The 23,970-nt window shown below is 35.5% G+C and overlaps 1 protein-coding gene and 1 pseudogene across 1 annotated transcript in view; one reads left to right on the forward strand and one right to left on the reverse strand.

Annotated features, from left to right (window-relative positions):
- Positions 1 to 3,080, forward strand: part of LOC149213256 (uncharacterized) — a 133,340-nt gene extending 130,260 nt beyond the window's left edge. Inside the window, exon 2 of the transcript XR_016250317.1 lies at positions 2,880 to 3,080. The gene's annotated coding sequence lies outside the window, so the exon portion shown is untranslated. The remainder of the gene's footprint in view (positions 1 to 2,879) is intronic.
- A 9,244-nt stretch (positions 3,081 to 12,324) lies between these two features.
- LOC149213261 (polygalacturonate 4-alpha-galacturonosyltransferase-like) lies at positions 12,325 to 15,607 on the reverse strand (annotated as a pseudogene).
- Positions 15,608 to 23,970: the final 8,363 nt, after the last annotated feature.

Raw genomic sequence — 23,970 nt, forward strand, 5'->3', positions numbered from 1 at the left:
AATATTTGCATGTTAGTGGAGCCCTATAAGCCAAGTAGACTTTCTTCATGGTTTTTCTAATATTTTGACAAAATTATCACCATTCAACAATGGCGTTAAGGTCCATTGCGATTTATTCTTTTTAAATGAAATAGTCAATGAACACTACCATAATTAAGGATAATTTGTATAAGTTCAAAATATAGATCCAAATATGCATATACCAAATAAATGGCTAACATGCATGCATATAAGCGTAGTAGTTATGTTTCTCATAATGCGTTTTTAATGTGGGATTAGCCAAAAAATGTATTCCATCATTCCCAACATAACTTCATCTACAATATCCTAGTACGAAAGAAATAACCAAAATTGCTTCTCTAGAAGGCTTTGAGAATATGGAAACTTCGAAACGAAAGACAATTTCAAGAGGAGCAACTGCTTTTAGGAGGTAATGAGACAATAGGTGTTTTACTTGAATTGTTATTAGAGTTTTAAATATTGTGACGAGGGATTTTCATTGTTTTTAAGTATTTTTAGAAAGTATTGACATCTTGAAAATAAAAATAGAGATGTAGTTAGAGTAAAAATAATTGGGAAACAATCGTGAGATGTCATGGCTTATTCAGGAGGACATCATAGCTTGCTTAGAAAGATTTTTGAGTTTAGCACACTGATAAATAAATTCTAAAAAATTGTATTTTGGACAATAGCTTGGCAAGGCCACAATAAGTGGTGTCTAAGAGGAGTTATGGCCACAATGCGTGGGTGTCTAAGAAGAATAACTCCTCTAAAATAGTACAATGAGTAGTTGTCTCTTTAAAAGTCTATGTACATTATTTTTTATGCGAGGAAAATAGCTTGGAAAGGCCACAATAAGTGGGTGTCTAAGAGGAGTTATGGCCACAATGCATGGGTGTCTAAGAAGAATAACTCCTCTGAAATAGTATAGTGACTAGTTGTCTCTTTAAAAGTCTATGTACATTATTTTTAATGCGAGGAAAATAGCTTGGGAAGGCCACAATAAGTATGAATCCTATATAAAGGATAGAGACTCCCCATTGAGATATATCGAGCCTTATTTTGTAATTGAGCTCTTCTATGTTGGAGGTTACCCCCTCGAAGAGGCAAGTGAACACTGCTTTCATCTCTTAATAATAAAATACTTGTTTCTCTTATTTTGTTCTATGTTTTGGGTTGCATTTCTTTGCATATTTGGTATTCTGGAATTTCTTGCAGATCAAAAGCATAACAATTTATGAGTGGTACATGGAGGCTTTTCCAATGGTTTTTAAAACTACCATTCTCCTTCAACATACCATGTGTGGTTCAATAAGTGCAAGGTTATGTTATGATTGTGACACCTTGTTAATCTTTGAAATATCTTACAACCTTTTCTTTGCAAAGTATAAATGAATTTGATCATCCATCCCATCACATTTGTCTTTCTATAATCCTTGGATTTACTTCCAACATGTGAATAGATTTTATTGAGACTTGTATATTGAAGATGCCAACTATTGACATGATTTTTGTGCTAATGATTACAAATCATAGATAAGCTTGCATAGCACAATGCCTTAATTTGTGGATGAGATAATCAAGGCTAGATTTATTCATGAAATTTTAAAAATGACTACAACACTTACAATCTCAAACTCCTTCCTAAGAAAAAAAATCGTAGGGGTCAAAGGAAAGGCTTTATGAAACCTCTTTTCAACTTGAAACAAAATATAAGGAGGCAGGCCATAGGTTCTCCACCACCCCAACTTAAGTTCAAATGAATGGTTTATATAGTAGTATGTGAGATTCATCACAACTGATTTGAGATGTAAATCCTACAACTTTGAACTCAATTATTTTTCATTAAAGAGATCTTCAATAACCACTGAATATCTATAATAGTAATCTTATTATGAATCCAACTAATATTATTACATGAAAGCACTTGATACTAGATAAAACTATATACATTTTTAATAATATTAACCACGTGTATCAAAAACTATATACATTTTTAATAATATTAACCACAAAAATACATTTCTAGGAAAATAATGAATTGAGTGATTCTATTGAAATAAATTCTCAAAAAGTTAAAAAAAAACAAAAACATTTATTGACAAGACTACCAAAACCTATCTTACATAAACAAACTTATTATTATCTTACATAAAAAAACCTCATTATTAATACTAATTAAAAAATATACCATACATATATTTCCTTCTGAGTATAGAGCTACATGTGATACCTAAATTCAATGCAAGATTACCTTATTATTAATAATAATTAAAAAGTATACCACATAGACAAGATTTTCATATAACCACACTAGATTTTCCTTCCGAAGTATAAAGCGACATGTGATACCTAAATTCACATGGTAAAAGTCCACCAAAAAAAAGGGTTGCTTGCAAGATTATGCTAAAGGGTCAGTGAGTCCCATGATAAAAGTAAAAGTTTTTGAACAGTCACAAATACTAAAGAAATCACATTTATGATTAAACACTTCAATCTGAAAAAGAATAACGCGTTTGCCCAACAAGGCGTCCACAATATGTCATCCTCGTGATGCTAGTCTTTGCATGATTGATGATGTCATTCATGTAAATTTAATACATGAAAACTTCAAAACTTGACCCTGGTTGGGAGTGTAGATGGTTTTCAAATCCGAGTTTGGAGTTCGCCTACTTCTATATAAGGCAGGCTATGCAATTATATTTCTCACCTCTTGCTTACGAAATTTTCCCTACTCCAGTTCTAGGTATGGTTATATATTTCTATCTGTGAGATATCATTGATTTGTCCATTATTCTATGTCCACGTTAAGCATTGATTCATAGTAACTTATGAATGTCCATGTTATGTATTGTTGAACTAAAGCCGTTTTTTTGTAGAAGTGGGAATCTTGTTGCCTTCAAAGGCGTTCCAGTTTCAATATCCGTAAGCCAACAACATGAACAATTTGCTACAAGTAGGGCATAACGTCAGCGGCCATAACAACAAGGTCGACCGCAGGTTCAACAGCGGCGACAAGAACGTCATTGGCCCCAACACCCAGATTCATGGGAATCCCATCCTCGGTGACAACAGTGGCAATAGCAGCAAGATCGATGACAATCCCGTCGTCGGCAACAATAACAACACCAAGAGCAACAATAAAGGTGGTGGCAACAACAAAAAAAGGCGGCGACAACAACAAAGGCGGCAGCAGCAGCAACAACAACAACAAAGGCGGCGGCAACAACAACCCAATAAAATTGTAGAGCAACTTATGACACCAAGTAATGGCAACTTAACTAGACCAACTTATGACGGCAACAAGATCGATGACAATAACAACACCAAGAGAAACAATAACAACATGATGAACTACAACACCATGACCAATCCTGTCGTCGGCAACAATAACAACACCATGAACAATAACAACACCAAGAGCAACAATGCCATGAACAACAACAACAAAGGTGGCTTTTGTGTTCCTCTCTGAAATTTATGCTTCACTATTGCACTATATGCACAAATATGTCATAGTTAATAATTTTGGCATTAAATATGTCATGAATTTCTTTTCCTTAGGGTTAATTACATTGTCATTGCATGGTAGGTATGGGAAATAATAAATGCAGTGGAAGATTATCTGTTTATCTAAGACTGACTATGTGTTGATATATAGTTAGTTTAGACCCAAATACTCTATTTACTTATAAATAGACGAAGATGGACGCTGGTATATTGTAATTCTGATTTATGTATGAGCAAAAGCTACCTGCGTGGTTACTTTGTTTTAATGATTTTATGGCCGGTTCGTGATATCTCCTAATAAGTAGTTAATTGAATAATTAATTAAATAAACAAATTAAATAAACAATTATCAATCAAAATTAAATTTAATATATATATTCATTTAAATGTATCTAATTAAATTTAAGTGTACCTATTGTTACATATTTATAGATACTTATGTGATATCTTGCTTCATATTTCTTCAGTCCAGTACATGCAGTTAAATATTTCTTCAGTGTAGTATATGCACAAATATGTCATGGTTCATGATTTCGCTTTCTTTTTGGTCTGCACAAAGGGGTCATCAATTTCTTTTCTTTTGGCTTTGGTTAAGTACATTATTATTGCATGGCAGGTATGGTAAAGAATAAATGCAGTGCAAGATTATCGGTTTATCTAGGACTGACTATGTGTTGATATACAGTTAGTTTGCGTGTGTGTGTGCATCACTACTACATAAAGGAGGGTTTTAAGACAATATTTGAGACAATTTTTGGGTAAATTGTCTTAACTTAAGACAAAACAAATTGTGTATTGTCTTGAATATTGTTGTTGATATATAGTTATTTTGCGTGTGTGTGTGCATCACTACTACATAAAGGAGGGTTTTAAGACAATATTTGAGACATTTTTTGGGTAAATTGTCTTAACTTAAGACAAAAAAAATTGTGTATTGTCTTAAATATTGTCTTTAAGCGGGTGTCTCAAAAATTATTGTTTTAAAGATTATTGTCTTAAAAAATAGTGTCTTAACTATTATTGCCTTAAAAAATATTGTCTTAAAGTATATTGTTTTAAAGATTATTGTCTTAAAAAATATTGTCTCTATAAAGAGAATATATAAGACAACCATTATTGTCTCTTAAGAGACAATTTCATTTTTGTCTCATTGGAGACAATTTCATTTTTGTCTCTAAAGACAACACTTGGATTAGAGACAATATGTCTTTAATACTAGCTATTGTCTCTATAGAGACGATAAAATTTTTATTTAAGGATCAGTTTTGTCTCTTTAGAGACAATATAAAAAAATGAATCGAAAAATATCTCACCATTGAAATAAATCGATATAAAAAACATTTAATTAAAAATGAACTACAAAATCATTGATTAATTCATGTTACCTCCTAAAGAAAACGCTCTTCCATTGAGCTAGCACACTTTAAAAAATTATGTGAAGAGTTATGCCAATCCTTAAAATTACATTTATAGTCAATGATTTTAAATTAAAGAAAAAAGTTAAAAGATAAAAATTAAAAACTACGAACCAAACACCAAACCAAGTGAAGAGTTATGGCAATCCTTAAAATTACATTTATAGTCATTGATTTTAAATTAAAGAAAAAAGATAAAAATTAAAAACTACGAACAAACCCAAACACTAAACCCAAATAGCGTGTGGAAGCTCTGAAATTTGTGACCAAGGCACTGGTGTCTTTGCACAACCTTTTATTTATGCACAGGGATCTCAGGTGGGATAACGTGATGAAGAAACTTGAATAAGATGAGTGGTTTACAATAGATTTTGAGGATGCCATTGGTGCACCTCAAATTTACCCTCATAATCTTAGTGGCTTGAACCATGCTCCTGAGATGTCTAGGGGTGTTCATGGGGTTAAATTTGATGTGTGGAGTACTCGACACCTTATCAGGACAAGTGGGCTGAATGTTTATGAGCTGTTGAGGAATTTACAGTTAGATTCTTGTAACAAGACCCAGATCAGAGGCCTTCTATTGCAGATTGCTATCATCACCTTCTTTAGTTGCAGTCTTCCCTGCCTAATTACTGAGATTAGACATTGCCAACCATGGTCAATTCTCAGTCCTATGTATCCCATTATTACTATTCATAGGATCCAGAATCACATGATTATTGAATGTTGTATTATCAGAAAATTTGATATATCTAACGAAGAAATTGTTTCAGATTGTACACAAGGAAGACACCCCTTCCTAGAGTGCCATTAGTTCACAATGGCGATCTCATGTAAATAGGCTGCAAGGTTCATAACGTTAAGTTGCGTATCATAGCCTTGCCACTCGATTCTAATGGAAAGAAGCATATTTCCATGTTGCTCCCTGATAGAGGGATTTTTAAAAATGGGTGTTCTGATTTGTATCTTTGATATAATTAGATTTTTAATTCGATGAACTCCATGCTTATTCTGTTAAAATAGAAATGATGTGTTTCACTGTTTGGTGTATGCCATACTAGAGAAATTGAAACAACAAATCTCTCCCTTTATTTCATTCAAATAAATTATATATAAAGAAAGCTTTAATTTTTTATGGTTTATGGTGAAGGGCAGATGATATTTAATGCTCGGCGTATCAAACAATATTGAATGTTAAAGACCCTGTACTGAAAGGAAAAGCACAAAGAATGGAAAATGATATTTAATGCTTAGTGTATCGAACAATAATGAATGTTAAAGTCCCTGAAGTGAAAGGCAAAGCACAAAAAATAATTGAGGACTCAATTGTCCATAATACCCAAGTGCAATTTACCCATGTAGAAGGCCCCACACAGTTGGAAATCATATAATAACTAAAATAAATAATAACCTGAATGACTTGAATACAAACATCCCATGTAAGACTAGTGATAAAACAACCTAGAGTGCACCAAGACATTTTCAATTCATTTGGAGAATGATTTCTGCAGTCTCATGAAAGAAAAAAAGTTTTGAAGTTGGCCCCCATTTCTAACATTCAACATAACTGGAGATGAATAGCCAAAAGAGAGTAGCTCAATGGAACCTTTAAAATTTTCACTTTGTTTTCCATTTTTCTCCATTATATCATATAGACATGTTATGCTCAATTGAAAAAATGATTCATCACCACCGCCACAGAAAAATCTCACTGTTTGAATCCACTCCAAACTTATTTCATCAACTACATAGGTTTACACACATATGCATCTTATGATAGAAGAAAAAAATGCTCTGCTAGGTACTGGAAACTTTAGATTCAACCTCAGAGAGAAAAAATAGAAGGAAAAAATAAAATCCAGAGCTACAACATCGCTATATAAGTGGGGAAAGGGAAAACAAAAGTGATACAATGAATCTGGTTCTTCCTCAATTGAATGAAACTATGAAATTACAAATATGTAATGTAGGAATACTCTGATTATCATCTAGAATCCAACTTAAATTCTATCCACTAATTCCTCCAAGAAAGCTTTCCAACAACTAATAAAAAGACGAATGTAAGAATAAGCCAACTGTCAACAACCATATAGGTAAGGCAGGTCTACCCTTCCCTAAGGGCAGGTGCCGAATAGAATTGCGAGCTTTTGCCATTAAGTCTAGAAACCTTGTTAGATCCTTTAGGGGTAGTGACTAGGCCAAGAGTACCCCAGGTGACTAGGCCAATATGACCTTATCATAAACGTGCATACTGTAATTGAGACCAAAAGGGATTTAGGAGTGCGGCATACTACATTGAGAGAGCCTCAGCTCACCAGGTCATTATGAACCTAATCGTAAACAGGGAGACTATAACTAATCAAGAATTGTTGCATAAAGTATTACATTTGTTGAACCTCGAGCTTTACCAACTCATGCCCAAACAATAAATAGATATGGCAAAAAAACTGAAATAAATAATTTGAGGATGTTCTAGTTTCAATTTTTCCTTGAAATAATTTGCCCGCCACTATTGGAAAAACAATATATGTAAACCAATCAAATTGTCGATATCCAAAAGACTGAAATAATATTAAGATGAATTGTGGGTTTACTGAAAAAACCTCTCTTTTCCTCAAACCCATTCTTAATGGATTTAACAAATCATTCTCAAGCAATCCACCAACAAGAAAAAATTCAATCAATCCACAAATGCACCAATAAATCAAAAAAATAATACACAGAGAAAGGAATGGGAATTTTTTTTTTAAAAAGATAAGAAAAAAGCCAATTTAAAAATAAATAATTAAAATAAAATAACCCCAAAAAGCAATTTTCATAGTGCATGAGAACTTACCCTCTCAAGCTCATCCTTGATTTTCTGCAGCTTTTCAATGGAGAGAACAAGCTCACCATCTATGTCCTCTTCCTCTTCCCCTTTTGATCTCTTGGACTTGTCCATCCAACCCAGTCCTTCTAACCCAAAAGTCCTAAAAATCCAATAGAGTCGAAGGCACAGGCAGAGTGGTGGAGAGGGAACGGTCCTAGCATTCATTATTACCTCCAGAAACGTTGCATGCTCCATCTCGCCATCCTCAATGAAGAAAACATTCAAAGCTTAAAATTTAGATCCTATCATTCATTATTATGTCCAGAAATGTTTCACGCTCCATCTTCCCATCCTCAGTGAACAAAACTTCAAATGAAATATTATCATTAAAATAACAAACAATTTGTTGATTATTTTTTACTTACACCTAGAAAAGAGCGTTTGCTAGTCTAGGAGATATGTTTTGAAATAGTATCATTGGTAGTAGTGTGTGTGGTGAGCTACCAGGCTGCAATGGTGGCACCTAATTTATCAAGAATGAAACTTCGGAAAATGACTCAAAATAGATGTGCATCTACATCCTATTAAACTAGCAATATTTACAGTAAATAGAACTAATATCTCAACTATTTTCACATTTTATGAATTGTACCTGTAGAGGTCCAGTAGCTGCAATACCAAAAGAGTTATTCTAAAGCTTGAAGCAGTAAAAAATTTGACCATCGCACCATATAAGTTTCCCATTGATCTAAAGGCCTTGGCATACTAATGATGCAAGTAAAACAGGCAATGGAGGCCTGCACAAAGCATTAACCAAATATCACAAGTTGATTTAATCAGGTTGACGCTTATCATAGTAAATACAATTCACATCTAACAACAATAAAGCCAATTTTGTCCATAGTATTTACAAAATGAAATGGAATTGACTATCTAATACCCACCCAGAGCCTACTACTCACTAATCTCTAGGGACAAGTGACTTGCCTAAACTTATCAAATAACCAAGAAGATCTAGGATAGGAGGTGGAGTTGTTGCTATGGGTACTGCTTTTGATTGAACATTGGGACCTTTGGCAGGTGAAACATTGATTTCTGTCTTAGTAGCTGATAATTCTTCATATGGAAGATAACAATTTACTTGCAAGTTTGGAGGTAACAAGGTACATTGGGAGGTAACAAGGTACATTGTACATATGGAAAGGCATATGGGAGGTAACCTGTACAAGAATAAAAAGTGCTTAGAAGAATATATGTGTGCTCTGACTTCTCAGCAAAATCACGGAAATACTTAATTTCAAAAATAAATTCTTTAATGATCTCTGTACCTATTACTTACCACTTCAGATAGAAGTGTTGAGCATGACAACTGCCAAAAAACATATTATTATTAGACATATTGGAAGAAAACTCCTTGAAATAAGCATAAAATATAATACTTATACTAGAAAAACCTATACAAATGCAACCATCTCAAATAGTGACAGATGAACTTATGCCTTTTCATTGAAATAACTTACCACTTATCTGGTATCCATTTTAGAATCCAAACTAAATCCCAAAACTTAGAAGACTAGCCATTCTTGAACTTCTTTCCTTCTCATTCTCCAACTCAAAATGGTGAGCCCCATGCTTGTGATCATAGGGCATAATAGAAATGGCATCGAACAATCCAGATGATGCCAGCAGTTGCAAATCCTTCTGTGCTAAGTATTTATTGTAGCTTTTCTGGAGGATATAGAGCTTGTACCATGCATAAGCATGATACAAATGACTTTCTAATATCTAAAATATCTTTGTTAACTTCGAATAGTAGATTGTCTCCATTTGAGGTTTAGGAATATTCTTGACCATACACAAGGCCATGAATATCTTCTATAGAGTGAAAAGCTTCCTACATATCATATGCCATCCGTAATTAGAAATAGTATAAGGCAAAAATATATTAAAAAGAAAAATAATTTAGCTCACAGATTCTATAGTAGGTTCATGAAATTTCATTCAACCCAAAGCTTCCTCTACAATAGGGTATTCTCCAATAATTAATTCCTACAAGATCGAACTATATCAACCTTCCCATCTAGACAAATACAATCTTATATCTAATTCAATAGATAAAATTTTAGATTTCTAGCCCCCATTCGATAGTGATACCTTCTTAAAGGTGTGCCAAAAATCTACTCAACATGATTTTATAACTATTTACATCATGGGCAACATGGGTAAACTCCCAACCAAAGATCAATGATTTCTAGAATATGATTTTTCTACACATTTCCCTCATCCCATTTCATAATGGCAGCCAACGATCCAAATTATGCCATCAACTACAAATCCTTGTATGCTAAGTATTTATTGTAGCTTTTCTGGAGGATATAGAGCTTGTACCATATATAAGCATGATACAAATGATTTTCTAATATCCAAAATATCTTTGTTAACTTTGAATAGCAGATTGTCATCATTTGAGGTTTAGGAATCTTCTTAACCATACACAAGGCCATGAATATCTTCTATAGAGTGAAAAGCTTCCTACATATCATATGCCATCCATCATAAGAAATAGTATAAGGCAAAAATATATTAAAAATAAAAAATTTAGCTCACATATTCTAGAGTAGGTTCATCAAATTTCATTCAACCCAAAGCTTCCTCTGCAATAGGGTATTCTCCAATAATTAATTCCTACAAGCTCAAACTATATCAACCTTCCCATATAGACAAATATAATCCTATATCTAGTTCAATGGATAACATTTTAGATTTCTAGCCCCCATTCGATAATGATAACTTCTTAAAGGTGTGCCAAAAATCTACTCAACATGACATTATAACTATTTACATCATGGGCAATATGGATAAACTCCCAACCAAAGATAAATGTGTTGTGCCCTTTCCTCATAAGCATTTATTAGCATACCCTTTTTAGTTGAGAGAAGATCCTTTGGATAGTGAGATACAATCTTTAGTTCTTGTAAGGGCATCCAAAAATCACCCTTCCACAATTGACTGCTAGCATCTTTACAACATTTTTGCTCACTGACTTGATAATTGTCTGAGGGGTGTTTTCCTTGAGGGTCTTTTGCCCAACACTTTGCCTTAAGGTAGAAGTGTGTATACATTATTGTATTTAATCTTGATCTTCCATATTATCAATACAAGAAGATACAGATCCACCAGTTGAATATGAAATAAGTGCGAAATCAGACAGCTCAAACTGTTCACACTTTGTGTTTTCATCGAAGTTGGCTGATGTTGCATGTTCTTCATCAGAATTTGTCCATATTTGTCCATACTGTTGTATTTTATTTTTCTACAATACAACTTTCATCCACAATGCCCCTTGAATGTGATTTCTCCTCATTCATTTCTTCAACCTTATCCTCATTATACATCATATTGGACAATCATCATTCTAGTACAGAACAACCTCTGGATATTATTGGTGAATAATTATAGTTAATGGGTTCTCATGTAACGATTCCCAATGCCAATGAAACAACATTTAATTTGAATCACTCAAGTTACAATGAATCTAAATTTAACAACATTATAATATAATTACATTATACCATAAATTCACAACAAGAATGCTTTGCCTTGTATATTTCAACACCCATGTATTCGATGGACTTATGGGAATGAAGGGAAATTGGAAAGACAATGATCTCCTACAGTTATGTATGGCCTTGTCTAGTACCTATGACCTCTTAGACAATCAAGATTGAGCTAAAACTCACCCAAGCAAATGAAAATAATGCTCAGGGGAGAGGGAAATGACTCTAGTAAGTAGAAATCCGCCCAAGAACGCTTAAGAACACTCCAGGTAAGGAGAGAGAATGTCTTAATAGTCGTACAGAAACCAAATTAGCAACTCCTTGAGGAAATGCAACAGGTCTAGAACCATGGCAGTTGATCTCTAACTCAACAAGAAAGTGGATTATGAGTAACTCAGAGTTGATGCATTTCATAGAGCATCAATCAATCAAGAGTTTCTGAATGATGCTAATAGAAATTCAATGGAGAGTTATTTATTTCAGCCATGAGCACAAAGACAGGGAGCACATATAATATAACTAAGGAGTAAGAATGATGATAACTCATACACCATAAGTTTATTATATCCTAGGAACATATATTAGATGAGAGCCTAGCACACTGCATTCATTGTCAAAAGGGAGATGTCCATGTGCAAATTAACCCTCGCTCCATGTGAGACTATTGCAACATAGCTGCTATGGGAAAACGAAGGAATTGGTCATGGCAGTTAAACACTGAATTGAGCTAGTTTCAGTGTTGACCAATTAGGGCTATTGCATCTTGTCACGGGCAAAGATTGCAGGACATTTCAACATTACAAAGGCAACAATCCAGACATAGTCGCTCTTTGTTTAGTTAAGTCAAAGCTCATGGAGAATGATATCCAAGCATTTTAGGCTATTTTTGACCTCTTTTGGGTAGCAACCAAGAAAGAGGAAAAACTCGAAGTCTGTGATCCAACGGGAGAAGAAAAGCTGAGGATAAAAAGAAGGCTATAGCACTTGAAGAAACCGAAGTCTGTGACTAAGCCAAATCTCAATCTATAGCTATCTATTTGCAACAGGATCTAAATATCTGTGGTAAAGAGTCAAGGGTTCGCTGTCGTAGCCGAAGATCAATAATAGAAGGCAAAGAGTCTGTAATTGGAGTATGAATATTGAGGTCACAACTATTCAATATATTGCACTGTTGTAAGAAAGGATGATCATATTTTATATATTTTGTCTAGTAAGTTATGCACTTCATCATTTCCAGCTCTAACCAAGGTTTCATGTTCCCACTGTAATGAACAACAACTGAATTGTCAATCTCTGAACAGTCCATGCTATGATTATATCCTAAACCCAACACATGCCAAGACTTGTCCAAAGGATGGGTCAAGCCATAAAACGTTCAGTCCAGGGGGTAGTGTTCCAAGCTTCCACAACACTCTATCCTCATTCTGACATATAATAAAAGAAAAAATTAGAAATCGAACAAAGAAAAACCCATTAAGTTTTCTAGCTAATTACTTTAGATTTAATTCAAATACGTTAAAGTAAGCATCACAAGAATTAACATAAATAAACCACACTACACACTTACCGTGTTCTGCCACTTGTGATATATTCTAGTTATATCTTATTTCTTCCATTCTTTGAGATCAAATACATTCATCCCATATGCCCAACCACAAGAATTAGGATCAAAGTGACTGGCTATGTGCGGATTGGAGAAATTAAGGTATTTGTCAAATCGACAAAAGCTTTCTCCGCTAGTTTTCACTAAACCATTAACCTTTCCATGAAGATGTACTGACGACAAGGGCATAAAATCTTTCTGCACCACAATATCATCATCCAAGAAACGGATCTTGTCCATTTTGGGATAAACTTGTGGAAGATAGAAACGAAGATGATTTAGCATGGATAAATATTTTGGATTCATATATTTCAAATTGGAGGAACGTGCTGAGAGTGTAGTCGAGTGATCTGCCTTGAAATAATACTCTTTCATAGCTGCGGATTCAAGTTGGAAAAGCATAGGGCAATAGGAGGAATTGAGCCATTTAAAATCATCAACGTTTTCTACATGTATCGCATCTTTTCTTGGGGGATTAAGTAAAAACCACATTTTCATGGCCCCAAAATTTAACTTGTCTGTGATGAGATGAAATACATGTTTCTCAAATTCCTGCAAACACATTTAAATCACCTACAATGAGATCCAAATATTAAATGTAAAATGCAACAAAACTATTGGACTTCCAAATGCTAGAGTATATTAAATTGATAACAATTCACCTTAGCATTCATGACAGTTGAACCCACAACCACAGATGTAGCCAATACATTGTCAGAAAATCATGCATAGTGATAAAATTGTCGGATCGTCCAACTTGTTTTTTTTAGGAAATTATTACTTTTCAAGAGGAAGAAAGTAATAATCTATGGTCAATCGCATGGACAAAATGTGCAGGCCCTTGGGAACAGACTTTGTTGCCACATGACTTAAAAATATACTTTGCTTTTCCAAGGTCCTTACTTGCTTGTCTGCAGACTAAAGCATGGCTTGCAACTTCTTTGTTATTGTCGCACAACCATAAAATTGTTCTCTAGCCTTGGATAGGACATGAACCATAGCCTTGATCTTCTCAGGTGCACTGAAACATTCATATCAATTATCGGTCATGAAAAAGAGAATGAAAAGCAGAAAGATTGACACACAGACTGCAACTTTAAAAGAAACAAAGGATATGAACACCAAATGCAAATGGAAGCACTTACTACTCTTGATTTAGAAGCAACCAATGCAAAAATCCAGGGGGTAGTGTTCCAAGCTTCCACAACACTCTATCCTCATTCTGACATACAATAAAAGAAAAACTTAGAAATCGAACAAAGAAAAACCCATTAAGTTTTCTAGCTAATTACTTCATATTTACTTCAAATACTTTAAAGTAAGCATCACAGGAATTAACATAAATAAACCACACTACACACTTACCATGTTCTGCCACTTGTGATATATTCTAGTTATATCTTGTTTCTTCCATTATTTGAGATCAAATACATTCATCCCATATGCCCAACCACAAGCATTAGGATCAAAGTGCCTGGCTATGTGCGGATTGGAAAAATTAAGGTATTTGTCAAACAAGCGAAAGCTTTCTCCACAAGTTTCCACTAAACCATTAACCTTTCCATGAAGATCTACTGACCACAAGGGCGTCAAATCTTTCTGCACCACAATATCATCATCCCAGAAAAGGATCTTGTCCACTTTGGGATAAACTTGTGGAAGATGGAAATGAAGATGACTTAGCATTGATAAATATTTTGGATTTATATATTGCAAATTGGAGGAATGTGCTAAGAGTGTAGTTTAGTGATCTGCCTTGAAATAGTACTCTTTCATAGTTGTGGATTCAAGTTTGCGAAGAACAGGGCAATAGGAGGAATTGAGCCCTTTAAAATCATCAACATTTTCTACATGTATCGCAGCTTTGCTTGGGGGATTAAGTAAAAACCACATTTTTGTGGCCCCAAAATTTAACTTGTCTGTGACGAGATGAGATACATGTTTATGAGATTCCTACAAACACAAGTAAATCACCTACAATGAGATCCAAATATTAAATGTAAAATGCAGCAAAACTGTTGGACTTCCAAACTTTAGAGTATTTTAAATTAATAACACTTCACCTTAGCATTCATGACAGTTGAATTCACAACCACAGATGCAGCCAATGCATTGTCAGAAAATAATGCATAGTGATAAAGAGTTGGATCCTCCAACTTTTCCTTTTTTGGAAATTTCGCTTTTCAAGGGCAAGCAAATAATAATTCATGGTCAATCGCATGGATAGACAGTGCAAGCCCATGGGAACAGTCTTTGCTGCCAACTAACTTAAAAATGTACTTGCTTTTTCAAGGTCCTTAGTTGCTCATCTACAGTCTGAAGCATGGCTTGCAACTTCTTTGTTACTGTCCCACAGTCATAAAATTGTTCTCTAGCCTTGGATAGGACATGACCCATAGCCTTGATCTTCTCAGGTGTACTGAAACATTCATATCACTTATTGGCCATGAAAAAGAGAATGAAAAGCAAAAATATTGACACACAGACTGCAACTTGAAAAGAAGCAAAGGATATGAACACCAAATGCAAATGGAAGCACTTACTACTCTTGATTTAGAAGCAGCCAATGCGAAAACTATTACCTTTGAGGTAGATCGGAATCTGCGTTAGCCTCACCCAATGTACGCTCACATTCCTTAATACGAAGCATCAATTCATGGTATAATTCAAGATTATTCCTAGCCTGGGAAATGCTTGAATACACCCTAGCCATGATCAATTGGTCTCACATCAATCTAACAGTGGAGTCAGAATTCTCCTTCTCATTCTCCCGCCTCCAAATGCTATATTTTCCCAGGACAGTAGAATCTACCTCCTCGGAATGTTTATTTGCTGCGTTTTCAAGCTCAACTCGTTTTTCTTCATCCCGTTGATTCAGATCTGTTGACCTTTTCTCCCTCCTCTTTTGTCTCAATTGCTGTAAGCATTAAACTACTATAAAATAAAGCATACTATGCTAAAATCTAAGAAATATAAAAAATTTATTTTGGAGAAGTAACATTTAAAAAGGATTTTGGAAAATAATATAACAATTCCCTTTTCCATCAGAATAAAAAGTAGCGATCTAGTGCAGCAAAGAATTTTACCCTCAAAACTTTTTTTGGATTTTTTTCAAGCTGCAAATGGTCTGCATAATTTAAAACAACCATTGTCCTGTGAGTTTGACTAGACATCACCTTACAATAGGCTACCAACATCATATATTAGTTAACCAGTGAAAATGAAAACTTATCATCAAGAGCATTCTCTTTGACGTCTCGATGTTCACTTCCTGTGTCGTCCTCTTGAAACGTCGTAAGAAGTTCTTCGTCATTGGAAGTTTTTTTCTGCACGTGGTCATTCATTTTACACCCCTCAAGATTTTCCTTGCGTTCTTTATTGAAGATCACACCAACTTGTTGTGAATGTAACTTTTTTGAGCTATCTCCAAAAGTCGTTTGCTTCTGCTTGATGTACACTGTTAGAAATAGAGAAGCACCCCTGCCAATGCCAGTTTTCACTTCCTGCTTAATACAACCTTGCTCAACTACATAGATCATCATCACACAGGTTTCCTTACATGTTCAATAGAGAAAATAACCAAAACCTTCACCAATCATACCTCAGAGTTAGTAATATCCCTTTGGTTTACTTTGGAGGGATTTTCTAATACCCATGAGGAAGATAAATCAATCCGTCCAACAATATTTAAGTTTAGAGTCTCGAGTCCTCTGTCTTAGCTGTTATGACATCAATCACCTGCCCAGTAGATAAAATTTATTTTCAATTCTCTGCTCAATAGGGGAGAAATCAAATTTAAGATATCCAAATGAAACAAGTTTCTTATACTTGCCTCCTTTGGGAAGAGAGAGTCAATGCTCTCTATTAAACTCTGCTTTCTCCAGTCATATGCCTGTTCCTGTGAACCCCATAGATAAATAGATAAGAGTGATTTTAAACATATGAGAGAGCTCCAGTATCCTTAATAATTCCTCTCTATTTCAATCCACTCAAGTCGATTAAATTTCAATTTAGGGACACTATTTATTTTCTGGGATTAGACTAACGTAAGTGCAAGTGCATTGCCCAGATCCTAAAAAAAAACAAAATGGCCATAGAAAAATAGAATTGGTTTTCAAGATGTGGAAAGAAAATACCATTCTAATAGATCCATCTCCTGAGAAGTTGTGCCCTGCTATTTTAAATGACAAAAAACACATAAAAGGTCAGGTAGAAAGACTTGATGGAGAAGAATATCTATAAAAATACTGAAATGCTAAAAAGGGGGTTGCTTTGCTATCATGCATATGCTAAGATCGAGATTTCATTACACATCAATAATAAAATGGTGTGTATAATATCTATTGTTTGTTTTGGCCAATGAGCTTTGAACACTGTGGGAACAGTGTGAAAATGATATGTATAACAGAAAGTAGCTTGTGAACAAGATTCTCATTGTGAATTGGGTCTAGGTTGGGTGGATCAGAACTGGTTTAGCTTGACTGATGAGAAGTGGATTTAGCTTTATGGATGGAAAGTGGGTTTGGCTTGGATAATGAGTGGATGGGAAGAATGATTGTTACCCTTCTCGCCGAGATTCAATTCCCACAAGATTCAATTGCCATGAGTAAGATGTTGAACTGAACCCTTAACAAATATAATTTTATAATACCCATCCAACTTATGCAGAATCCAACGCACACTTAGTACCATCCCCCTCAGAATGAGAAGTTCCCAACGAATTCACCGAGTAGTTTCCTAACGAATTTACCAGTCATATGCATTTCCCTTTGTTAAAAAATGGAAAGAGCATTGTTATTTCTTGCTATCAGGACAAATGGTTTCATTATCTTTGGCAAGGGAAATTACCCTAGGGGCAGTTGGTAAAACCTTTGCTCTTGCATGAGAGAGGTACAAACTTTGAATCTTTCTCCTGGTAGGTATTGTACCATGTTAATGCAAAGATGGAGTTCACAGCTTCACACAGATCAAATGAAAGGAAACCTATAAAGAAAACTCACAAAATGTCTGGAAAAATGGTAGAGGTGCTAAAATTTTGACAATAAGCGAGAAAAGTAAGTTTGATAACATCTGTGCCTTCAGATCTTGCGAAAAAGCTAAAAGGAAAATCAAATTCTAAAGCAGGTCCATGGGGTTTTGGTTTAATCGTTAACCAGGGGTGGTGAAGGCAAATCAAATTTCGAAGCAGGTCCATGGGGTCTTGGTTCAATGGTTAACCAGGGGTGATGATAATTCCCCACCAAGGCTCAAATCACATAAATACTTTGTTCAATGGGTTCTCAATGAAAGGGATCTTTCTAAAATAGTATAAGACAACTACACTTCATTGTAATGGAGATCTTACTTGAATGTTGTAAAAAGTCTACACTTCATTGTAATACTACCAGATTAAGAAAGGGCATGCTTGCTAATAAAGATAAATTAAACATTCAACCACCCCAAAAAAAGAGACAGAAGCAACGTGACGAGGGAGGAGGGTAGGAAGAAGCTTACCAGTGAGGGAGGAGGGCAGGAAGAAGCTTACTAGTTGCACATGTAGATGCGTAGTGACGAAACCTAGCTACCAGAAAAACCAATGGCATGACCACAAAGATACTAAGGAAGCCCACCACAACTATTCGATGATGAAAACCCCAACCTCCCCATCCTTCATTTATACCACGCTGGTAGCCCTGCCACCCTCCATTCCACACACCTCCTCTTTTCATAGACATCTTTAACTCTCAACCCTAACACCACTTTTCTCCTTCTCCTCCTCCTAAATAGATATCGAGCAATGAAACCCTTAATCATAATCCTCTACATCACACTCATATCATGGTTAGCAGAAATATATGAAGTCAGCAACAACCAAAAAAACCCTTAGATCTCATATATACTTCAGAGCATTTGATAGAAAAATTTACCAAAGGCATTATGAAATGGATAGATCAACTGATTTCATGCAGTTTTGAGAAAGAAAGGGACACTGACATGGTAAAAACCTAGATGAAAATGGGCATAGGGGCCAGAAGTAGACAGATTTGAGGGTCTCTATCTCTGTTAGCCTTTTTTGTTAAAAACCAAAACATATAATTAAGGGAAACACGTCATTCGGATTCAGATGCCAACATAGATGTTATTATTAATGGGGATCCTCACCAGTCTGGCTGACTGTTCATACACTACGACATAGGAAGAGGAACAATAGGCAGGCAGCGTTGGGTATATATGACGCTCCTCAACTTACTAATTTAACTGATCAGGTTTCGACTTGGCATGCCTTGCATTGAGGGATGTAAAGGTAAAGGGAATGCTAGGGGGGTAATTTGATGCAAAGCAAGGGTGAATTATGCCTCCCTGAATGCACATTATGAGACTGTGTTTAAGATTCGCGATTCTAAAGCCGCGAGAATGCTAGAGTGTAGCACAATAGAGAAGCTAAACATATTGTGATCTAACATTTAAAATGGTGACTTGTTTATTGATTTCTCATTCAGAATGAAGGGAAAAAATTTGATGATTGGGGGAGAGAAATTGTCATGCGGAAAGAGTCAATTTTGCGGACAAAACCGACCTCCCTAGAAGCTAAAGCTTTTCTAGTGACAAACAAAACAATCAAGCACTATCTTTCACTAAATATGCATTTAAAATAAAAGCAACCAGGTGTTTAAGGCTTACCTCTAGTCCAACGATTGTTTGCAGTAGCCAAGCCTCTTCGATCCAGATGAGCTCCTTCTCCTTGAAGCCTGCATTCACTAACAAGCAAACGATTACATAGCACCTGAATAACTCATATAATAAAACATATTCATCATAAAGACCAAGGAGTTTATGAAACAAATTATATATAACAACTTGTTGAGAAAAATGAACTTAATTGTATTAATTGGAAACAAAAGAAACCATTACAACCAGTGCCTTGGTGTTGTGCAGGTCCCTCCCAGGGTCCAGCAAGAGTTCTCCTCTAATTTTATCAGCTCACCCACTTCCAAATGAAGCTAAGAAAGGATGGGAATCTCTCCTCTCAAGCTCTAAAAGGGAGTCCTAATTTCAGCAACATCTACCCTTAGGAATGTTCAGCTTTCAAACTCCTCTCCGTCTGGCCCAATGCCTGTATTTATAATGCTTTGGAGGAAGTTAAACAGGTCCACCATCAATGGGATAAGCCCCTCTTTCAGTGGGATAGATCCCCTCTTGATGCGATAAGTTCCTCTTTCATTGGGATGCATGAACCATCTGGAGGCGCTCAATCCACGTCAAACCATCTTCTAGAATGCTCTAGATTCAACCACAAGTAACTTTTTTGAAGTAAAACTTGCGCCTTTTGACCTTTACAGGAGTACACACCCACCCCTTTACAGACAAAGCGTACAAGTACGCAGGTATTTTGAACTTGAGGTGCATACACGCAGGTAAGGGTAAGAGAAACTGCGTAACCAGAGTTATATTGACTTTTTAAAGACTTTCTCTCTTTCTTGGAGTTTGACATGAGGAGAAGAGGTATAAGACTTGCCAAGGAGGATAGTATGACAATTGATGGAGCCATACTGACTGAAAATAGTCATGGTGACAAATTTTAGTGTAACAGATTTCCCCCTAAAGTGCGAAGCCTGTAGTAGATTAGGGTTTCATTTCGTCTAGGAAGGGTGAAGCACTTTACCATGTCGAGGATTATCTTGTAGAGAGCCCAGTCGGAACCTGCAAATATTCAACACAAAATACATATATGAGATCATATCATCACTGAGGTAGGCATTCCCATACTCATATTGAAAACTTAACTAACAAACTAACTACTGCTCTGATATAGGAATGATTTCGCAGTACATCATAATCATAGACTCATGTAGACATAGTATGGATGCAACCATCTGTTTATGATTAGTCTACTATTTAATGAATACAAAACTCCTCGCAGCTTGGATGGTGGAAACTAGATCCAGGGTCTTCATTTCTACTTCCCGAAATAGTAAAATTCTATCCATGCGAATAAATGAGTTGATGTCGAACATGGTAGAAACCACTTGATTACCAGTCAATGATGTAAACTGTTAACAAGTGTGAGAGAGACCACTAGTGATGTCAATGGTTCTCAAAGTACCCAGTACAATCCGTGAGATGTGAATGAATGTGTTGATGTCGAACATGTCACGGAATCCTTTGATCGAAAGTCAATGATGTAAACTGTCGTCAAAGCCGAGAAACTTGCCATTGAGGCATGCAGATCTCAAGGTATTGACGATTTCTAGGTCTTCTTTCTAGATAATGTGCTGATGTCGATAGAAAGCGACCCGTTGCAGGCAAGCCCACAACACGAAATCATAGATCAAGTTGAAGAAATGTAGCTGTAAGGACTGACTCAGGGATGGTCAAGATGGGTGACAGATATTTTGCAGATGAAAGGTTTATTTGCAGTGACCTCTTGAACACATAACGACACAATAGATGGCTTGGTGACAATTGACCCAAAGTTAATACCCAGAACCGGCTGAAGACTTTCAATGTGGTTTGATCAACTGTTAGGCAAAGGATTACCAAACCCAAGTGAATGAAAAGTGTCGTGTTCAAGAGTGGTGATAAGGTTTTTCTGAGACAAAGGATAACTAATAGGCTCATTTTTCTCTCTTTTCCCCCACCATTTCTGGCAAGTACCTCTTTATTTTTTTACAATCTTGAGGAGGATAACATTTGCTTGATTATAAGCTCATCCTTTGGATGAGTCCAACTTAGTTTAGATTCGAACCCTAAGAAGGAGTGGTCCGTTCCTGTTTGTAATCGAACGGGTCCTTTACTATGAAATTTTAACGAGTCCAGTATAGGAGAAACTCGACGTTTTTCAATTTTAGAGAGTCTGAAAAACTTAAGAAAACTCCAGGGTTGACCTTTTTCGTAAATTTGTGTCTCCCAAGCCCGAAAAAATATAAAATAATACTTGAGAGAACCGCTTGATCTTTTACGACCAAGGAGTACCTTTCGTTATTAGTGTCACTGATCCGAAAAAGTAAAAAAGCGATCAACGACACGTCATTTTATGACCAATATCGAATTCGAAACGACAAAAATCCGGCAATATTTTCATGTTTTTACGGTCGGAAAAGAGCTGTAAGTGGACCGTCTTTTTAATTCCATTTTAACGAGTGTAAAAAGAAAAAACTCGACAATCTTTTCATATTTTGAGAGTCTGAAAAGGGCTTAAAAGAGAACTCCAAGGTGTCACTTTTTTGTAACTTTTAACGAGTTCGAAAAAATGATAAAAATGTACTCATGGTTTTCACTTTTTCATAAGTTTTAATGAGTTCGAAAAAATGATAAAAATGTACTCATATGGCCGACTTTCAATTTAATTTACGATCAAGAAAAGACGAAAAGAACTCAGCATTTTCATTTGTTTTACGAGAATGAAAGATAGAAAAATAATCTCGGGATTTTCATGAGTTTAACGAGTCTTGAAAATAACTGAAATTGACTCGAGATAGGTTTCATTTTTACAAAAGCTTGAAACAGAGAAAAATTATGCTTCAAAGTAGTTTCATTTTTACGCAAGCTTGAAACAGAGAGGAAACTGTGCTTGAAAATAGTTTCATTTTTACACAAGCTTGAAACAGAGATAAAACTGTGCTTGATGCCCCCTAAGCATAACTGCTAGAGCGCATGCCCCCACAGCTTCATTTCATTCAATCGGTTGGATGAAATGAAGGTTGAGTTACGAGATCATTTGAAAGACTCGACCTAAAACTGTAAGAAAATTATGCAAAAAACTGAAATAACTAACCTAAATATACAAATTAACATTTATGAGATCTAGTCAAACTTTCAACTCAATTAGAGGAGGATTTGTTTCATTTTTTAATGAGCTTGACACAAGACAAGGAACTATGCTCATGACTACTCTCTACAATCTACCTAAATAACCTACAATCTATTAATGAGGTTGACTCGGTAATAGGAACTATCCTCTAAAAACCTTGATTCATTTTTTAACGAGCTTGACACAAGACAAGGAACTATGCTAAAAAAATCCTTGATTCATTTTTTAACGAGCTTTACACAGGACAAGGAACTATGCTCATAAAAACCTTGATTCATTTTTTAACGAGGTTGACACAGGAAAAGAACTATCCTCATGGCAGCCTATTTCATTTTTTAACGAGGTTGATACAGGAAAAAAAAAATCTCGGGATTTTCATGAGTTTAACGAGTCTTGAAAGTAACTGAAATTGACTCGAGATAGGTTTCATTTTTACAAAAGCTTGAAACAGAGAAAAACTTTGCTTCAAAGTAGTTTCATTTTTACGCAAGCTTGAAACAGAGAGGAAACTGTGCTTGGAAATAGTTTCATTTTTACACAAGCTTGAAACAGAGATAAAACTGTGCTTGATGCCCCCTAAGCATAACTGCTAGAGCGCATTCCCCCCCCCCATGCGCTCATACAGTGGAGTCGCCATTTTGTCATGCGGAAAGAGTCAATTTTGAGGACAAAACCGACCTCCCTAGAAGCTAAAGCTTTTCTAGTGACAAACAAAACAATCAAGCACTATCTTTCACTAAATATGCATTTAAAATAAAAGCAACCAGGTGTTTAAGGCTTACCTCTAGTCCAACGCTTGTTTGCAGCAGCCAAGCCTCTTCGATCCAGATGAGCTCCTTCTCCTTGAAGCCTGCATTCACTAACAAGAAAACGATTACATAGCACCTGAATAACTCATATAATAAAACATATTCATCATAAAGACCAAGGAGTTTATGAAACAAATTATATATAACAACTTGTTGAGAAAAATGAACTTAATTGTATTAATTGGAAACAAAAGAAACCATTACAACCAGTGCCTTGGTGTTGTGTAGGTCCCTCCCAGGGTCCAGCAAGAGTTCTCCTCTACTTTGATCAGCTCACCCACTTCCAAATGAAGCTAAGAAAGGATGGGAATCTCTCCTCTCAAGCTCTAAAAGGGAGTCCTAATTTCAGCAGCATCTACCCTTAGGAATGTTCAGCTTTCAACCTCCTCTCCCTCTGGCCCAATGCCTGTATTTATAATGCTTTGGAGGAAGTTAAACAGGTCCACCATCAATGGGATAAGCCCCTCCTTCAATGGG

This window comes from Pinus tabuliformis, chromosome 1_1, assembly GCF_031772625.1.
Source record: "Pinus tabuliformis cultivar Carrire ecotype Pingquan chromosome 1_1, CPIR1, whole genome shotgun sequence".
NCBI lineage: Eukaryota > Viridiplantae > Streptophyta > Pinopsida > Pinales > Pinaceae > Pinus > Pinus tabuliformis.